Below are 7113 nucleotides of genomic sequence, written 5' to 3' on the forward strand. Positions count from 1 at the left end.
GGTCGGCCATGCCGAGCCGGTGATGTGACAGCAGCTCTGCCCGAGCCACAGCGTGCTTGGTTAGTGCCAGGGCGCTCCCGGCGCAGCAAACCCCCCGCAGGGCCGGGGCTCAGGGTGGCTCCTCTCCTTGGGGCCGGATCCTGCCCTCCTCACCCGGCTTGGTTTGGGCGGTTTCCCCGAGTGTCCTCCAGCTCTTCCTTGGACCCTCCAAGAGCTGCTCCAGCCCCCTGCACCCCTGGGGAAGGGGCTCCAGCACCAGCCCCCCATCCCCATACCGCGCTGGGCGCGTGGTCACCCACCCTGGTGGCTTTGCCGCCCGTCCCCAGCCTCCTCCCCTCCTTTCTTGGGCCACTTTAACCTTGTGTCTGACCTCAGCCTCGTGCACACTCGTCCCCTGGGCAAGCAGAGCTCGTGGCCGGGACCGCCAGAGCCTCACGGCCTCGGGCTCACCGGATTTATTCCAATTTAAACACAGCGGAGTAAATGTGTTTCCCCCACTCTGGCCTCTGGAGCTGAATATCTGAACGGGAATTTCACCCCTGAGCTGCAGCTAAAATAAGATCTGGATTGAGGTGGTCGCTGGCTCTCAGTGGTGCCGGGTGAAACCTCTGTGCTCCCTTCCCGACTGGCTGCCGACGTAGCTGGCGGAGCAAGGGCTACCGAGCTGGAAAAGCTGGGTTTGACCTGCCGGGAGGAGCAAGCATGGTTGGAAACGTGTTGGAAAACATGGCCAGGCTTCGGTTGTCTGGGCTGAGCATCCATGGGGACGCAGAGGAGATGCTGCACGCGCGCATCCTGACTGCACATCCTTCACCGAGAGGAGACGCGGATGCTCAGCCGGGGCGGATTCGTGTCGGTTGTGGCTCAGCAGCCCAGGAGCTCCTCGTGTCTCCACTCCCTGCAGAGCAGAGGGGTTGTCACAAGGTCTGTTTGGCACGGGGTGACAGGTCTGTACCACCCCGTGGACAACATGGTCCTGCCTGCGCGGCCCTGCCTGGCGAACCTGGGCTCGCTCTGGGCGAGGGACGGGAGCTGCTTCCCCTGCACGCTGCTGGAGGGGCTCCCAGCCGGCTGCCGTGGGTGCTCTTGGGCCCCTGCATGGGGCTTCATACCTGGGAGGGAGACGGGGTGAGGGAGAGAAGCGTGTGGGCTCGGCTGGGAGTCGTGTGCAGGGGCCACGGGCTGCGAGGGGTGCAAAGGGATGCAAAGGGGTGCAAGGGGTGCAAAGGGATGCAAAGGGGTGCAAGGGTGCAAGGGATGCAAGGGATGCAAAGGGGTGCAAGGGATGCAAAGGGTGCAGCGGGCTGCAAGGGATGCGGCAGACTGCAGCCAGCCCGTTCCACCCCTTGGCCTGGGGCTGCCTGTTTGCCGGCTGTGCCCCTCCATTTCAGCAGCCTGATTTTTGGGGAAGGAGCAGTGACTCAGACGTGTGGGGCCTGTCTTCTGGGCTAAGGGTGCTCCAGGGGCTCCATCTTGCTGTGCCCCAACAGTCCCCACACGAGCAGGGGACAGTTTCAGGCCCCGCTCCCTTCCCCTAAGGATATTTTCAGGGTCTTCAAACATCCCAGGGGGACCAAACCCCATCCCGCCGAGGCGGCTGCTGCTCCTCACCTGCGGACAAGGCGCCCATTCAGCCCCGCGCCCCGACCCGTCGCCCCTGCATCCTGTGCAGCTCTGCGGGGGGAGCGCGGCCAGCCCCCAGCAGCAGCCGAGGCCGATCATGTGGCTCCTAATGAAATCCAGACCCTGGCAGAGCGACGACATTGCGCCGTGATTTGTGCTCCCATACAGACTAAACAAGGCCGGGCACGTTACAGCGTGTGGCCGGGCCAGCACAGACGCGGGGATAAATCAGGTAGCGGCGGTGCGGATGTCTCTGCCTTTCTTCTGCCTAATTATTCTTCCTCTCCTGCTCGAAGCACTTGGATTCAAGTGCACTCGTGCTTTCCATAATGCAAAAATAGGGATTTTTTCCAAAATTGTGCCGGACAGAGCTTCCAGGGGCTGGAATAAAGGCTCAGGCTCTTGGATCTGCTCAGAGATGGCTCCGTGTGCTAGAAATGCGTTTACATCCCAAAGCGCTGCAGCTGCTGAGCTTCGTCCCTTTGCTCTGTGCAGTTCATTACGGCCAGGGATTAATTGGTGCCCTGGATCACATGCGAACGCTTCCACTACTCCATTGGGTGAGGGAGAGTCTTAAAAAGGAGCCAAAGTGGGTTTGCTCAGCGGGCGGCCCGGGGAGGTGGTGCACGCACGCCCGGTGCCTGCCGAGTGCGGGGCTCCAGCTGCAGCCCCCCCGCGCCGTCCTGGGCTGCTCAGGGCACAGCACCGTCCCCCCAAAACGGCACATTCATGTGCACCCCGTCCTTCGGGCTGGAGGGTCGGGGGGCTGCGGTGCGTCCCCTGGAGACCCCAACGAGCCAAGGGCACGTCTCCGGTTTGATGCCCACCCGTCAGCTCAGCCCGCGCGATGTGCCGCAGTAGAGGACGGGGCAGAGGAGCGAGACGGTGGCCTTCTGCCCAGCCCTGGGTGCCCGTTAGCGGGGACAAAATGGCATTAGGGACGTGCCAGCTCCCGCTCGCAGAGCCGGGAGCTGCTGCTGGGCTCGGGATGGGGCAGGGAGGTGAGGTCCCCGCCAGACACCCCCCTGCCCTGCTCCCCCAACGGGTCCGTGCTGGGGGACCCCCACGCCTGTGGCTCCCCGTACCCCAGCTCCTCCAGGGAGATGCCAGCGCAGCGCTTGTCGGATTCAGCGTCACAAAGACCCGGCCCGGGTGGCACTGCCACGTGGCTGCTTGGGGCAGGGCTGGCACCTGGGTGCTGTGGGCTGGCGGCAGGCTCAGCCTGGCCTGGCCGTGCTCGCCTGCAGCTCCTGGAGCTTATACAAATATATAAGTATATAAATGTGTATATATATCTGCACATATATATCTGCATATATGTATATAAAAATATATGTGTATGTATATATAAAATATATAAGTGCATATATCTATACTTATATACTTATATAAGTATATATATTATATACTCCAGGAGTATATAGGAGAGTGTGCGTGTGTGTGTGTGTGTGTATATAGGTATATATATGAAAATAAGTATGTGTATACATATAAAAAAAATTTACTCCTGGAGTGTAGGAGTGTAAATATATTTTTTAATATATACACGTGTGTGTGTGTGTGTGTATATATGTATATATATTAACAAATACATACTCCTGGAGTAGATATTTAGATCGATGTCCCGTGTCTCGTGGCATCTCAGGCACAGGGAAAGGCTGCAGCGACACAACCGCCGCCTCGGCAGCCCTCCATGGGGGAAAGGGCTGCAAGCAGCCACCAAAAGGCTCCGTCATCCCAAGGGAAAGCTGCAGGTGCTGGTTCAAGGTGTTCATGCCGCTCCAGGGCTGGTGGCACAGGGTCCTGGAGCCACAGCCCACGCTCACGGGGACAGCTGGGACCCCAGCGCACTGGGCACAGCTTTCTCCTTCCCACTGGGGGCTGATGCCGGGGCCGGGCATCCCACGGGACCGCGGCGCCTGTGCTCGTGGCACTGCGGGCTCCTTGGTGCCTGGGGCTGGCAGCAGCTGAGCTCTGCCGCGGGAGCAGAGCCAGTGGGCAGAGGGTGGACACGCAAGCCTGCAAATAGGCTGTTACGTATTGCGACTCAAACGCCACCGGAGTCCTCTGGGGACGGTGATGAGGTCGCCGATGGCTGCGGCGAGGAATGTGAAATGATTTTGGTGGCGTTGCGGTGGCTGCTCCTCTTTGGGGTCCCAGTCTGCGGGGCGATCTGCTCAGCCTGGCTGCAGGGAGCCCCATGCCAGCTGGATGCTGGCTGTGTGAGGATGTCACCGACTTGGCCGGGGGACATTCCAGTGCTCCCAGCCTGGCCATCCCTGGAGCTGAGTGTCCCAGGGAAGGCATCCAGGGACCATTACATCCACTTTGGGGGGTAAAGGAGGAATTTCCCCATGTGTAGCATGCACCCACATGAAGCCACTACACGCAGTGTAGGCTGAATATGTATTTATACCCCCGTTAGTTTACCCTGGCTTGTGCTGTACCACTGGTGGAGCTCCCCAAGCCCCTCACCATTTCCCCTCCAGCATGAAGTACCCCTGGCACCACCGTCCCCCCTCCCAGTGAGCGTTGAGAGAGAAATTTCCTACATAATTTTGGGAGCCCGTTGTCTCACGTGTGTTTCGTTCTCATTGGAGTTTCCCTTCTGAGTTTATTTTTGGTAGGGCCTGAAATAGGAAATGAATTGTTGGCAAGAGGCTCGCTTTTATCGCTGCTCGCTGGCCAAGCCAAAACAAATGCGCTGTTGTCCAACCCAATGGCTCCTTCTTCGGTTTGGGAAATTGGGATGAAATGTGAAGACCAATGGTAGAGCGTTGGTGGAGGAGAGGACGGGCCACAGTGCCACCGTGCTCCTCTGCTTCTCCTGGCCAAGGTCCCGGTGGAGAGGAGGGCTGGTGGCCGCTGGGCAGGTCCTGATCCATCACAGCATCTCCTGCCAGCCTCATCCACTGCTTCTCCTCGGCCATGGGAGGCCATGCAACGTGCTTAGTCAAGCCATCACGTTGTCACCAAAAACCTCTGACCTGTTGAGAAAGGTGGCTTCAGGGAAGGTGGCTCCTGAAGGTGGCTTCAGGAGAAAGTGGCTTCTGCTCCATCTTGGGTGAGCAGAAGACCTGGTTTTGCTCCACATTACGACTTCCTCCTGTGACTGGGTTCAGCTGGTTTTTCCTTGAGGTCAAAGGTTTCTGCATGTCCAAGAGAGCGGTGGAAAGCGGCTAAGAAAAGCAAGTGTATTTATGCTACGTATGATCTTTCTGGTGGGACTCACAGCTGCAGGGGACATTGTTTTATGGTTTTCAGCATCTGCTGATTTGTGGACGCCTAAACGAAGTCCCCTCAACAGTGTCTATCGCAGGGTGCCGTCAGTCAGAGGTCACCAAAGTGTGGCAGTGGGAGGAAAGCCTGCAGGCTCTGGTAGGAAGCTTGGAAAAGAGATTCATGGTCACATTATGCAGAAGAAATCAGCCCTGCGTGATGCTGAGGCGTGGCAATGACTCATCCATTGTGATGGTGATGTCCCTTCATGGCCTGTGGCTTCACAGGACATTTCTTGGAGGAGCATCTGACCCATCTGAGCTGGAAGGACCCTCCTGAAAAGAGCCTGGAGGCTATGGTGGACCTCAGGTTGAACATCAGCTGCTTGTTGCTCTTCTCCAGAGTAAGGCAAAGCCCATAGTGGGGGACATTGGGAAGGCATGGGCAGCCACCTGAAGGAAGCTGCTGCCTCTCCACCCAGTAGGGTCCAGATGTGGGCCTCCCAGTTCAAGAGGGATGTGAGGAAACTGGAGAGGCCCGGAGGTGGGCTATCAACATGGTCATGGAGCTGGCACATATTGCGCCAGGAGAGGTGGAGGGGGCTGGGCTGGGTTAGCCTGGCCTCGAGGAGGTGAAGGGGGTCTGAGAGCAGCCAACAACTAAGATGATGGAGTTGAATCCTTCTTGATGGTGCCAGGTGATACGGTGGGGGACAACAGCCACCGACTGCAGCTTGGGAGGTTCAGGTTGGACCCCAGAAGAAAATTCTTCCCCAGGAGAGCAGCGCAGCCCTGGGACAGTCACCGGGAGCTGGGGGATCTCCATCCTTGGAGGTTCCCAAGACTCGGCCAGACAACACCACGGACACCCTGACATGGTGCATTGCTGCCTGGTTGGGCTGGAGCCTCCAGTGACCTGCCAGGATGCATGTCAGCGTCTGGGACGTGGGATTTTTGCATTTACCTGTAGGCTGCTCACTCGTAGGCTCTCCTCTGGCTTCCTGGGGCTGTGGTCAGAGCCTGTGGATGGGCTCATGCCTGGGTGAAGCTCTGCTGTCCCGGGATAGCCTGGGGACCGGGGCGGGCTTACAGTGCCCAACCTTCCTGGGGCACCAGCCCCAGCTTTGCGGCCTGCAGGAGTGAGGAAGTGCAGCCTCGCTGCGAGGAGGCTGGGGCTATTCCCAAATTCACCTTGCTGGGTCACCATCATGAGCATCACAGCTGGCTCCCCCCAGGTGCTCTTCAGTGCTGATGTGAAGAGGTTTGTACAGGACTGCGTGATGTCTGTGACAACCTCTTTCCTCTTTAATTGTATTTATTTTTGCACTTCTGTTGCCTGGATTCGACTCCTTTCCTTCTCCTAGACCTTTCTGAGCTTCCTGGAAGCCTCTTCTGTTTCTCCAGTGGCCTCTGTGGTGGAGGGAGGGGACTTCAATGCCATCCCAGGTCTCATAAGCCCAGTGCGCCCATTTTTCTATTCATTTTGTCTGTTTTGGCTTTGGTGACATTGGGCTGATTCATCACCTCCCGTTACTCTGCTGTGTGATGTCCCTGGCGTAGTTTCAGCTGTTGTCTTTCATCTGCCCAAGTAAAACCTGAAGGAAAGGGGAGGGAGAGTGAAGGAACTCTGAAAAGTGGCCAGGAGTCTTGCAAGCAACGCTGACAAATCGCGTGATGTCCCATCCCTGTATTCTTCAGCTTTTTGCTATGAGATGATGCTTCCCCAGCCAGTATCACAGATACTGCGCTGCCTCCAGCTCTGTGATGCTGAGCGATGCCAGGGAGCGCGCCGGAGCCCCGTCCCCCCGCAAGTGCCATGCTGGGCTGGCTGCAGTCCTGGCTGCAGGTGGTCTCATCCCATTCTGGTGTCCACCAGCTGCCTCCATCACCTCCGAGATTGCCCCACAGTTGGCCTTTTGGTCTGGTGGTCTTCTCCTGGGCCATCGTCCCTCACTGTGGGCAGAGCTCAGGGGGGCTCAACAGCGGGCACTGGTGCTCCTGGCTCCTGCCACAGCAGAGCCCCCTTTTCCTTTCCCCTGTAGCTCACGGCTCTGGCTCCTCCGGGGAGAGCCGGGCAGAGCGGTGGGTGCTGCAGCCCCGTGGGCTGGCAGAGGCTCTGGCTGAGGCTGAAGGAGCCTGGCAGGGTCAGAGCCACTGCCCCAAAGGGTCCAGAGCCCCCCTGCCCACAGCAGCTGGATTTAAAGCCCCGCAGGCAGCGGGCCCTGGGCAAGTGCTGGGAGCAGCAGGGCAGGCAGGGCTTTGCTGCCCTCCG

Source organism: Ciconia boyciana, chromosome 15 (assembly GCF_034638445.1).
Source record: "Ciconia boyciana chromosome 15, ASM3463844v1, whole genome shotgun sequence".
Classification (NCBI taxonomy): domain Eukaryota; kingdom Metazoa; phylum Chordata; class Aves; order Ciconiiformes; family Ciconiidae; genus Ciconia; species Ciconia boyciana.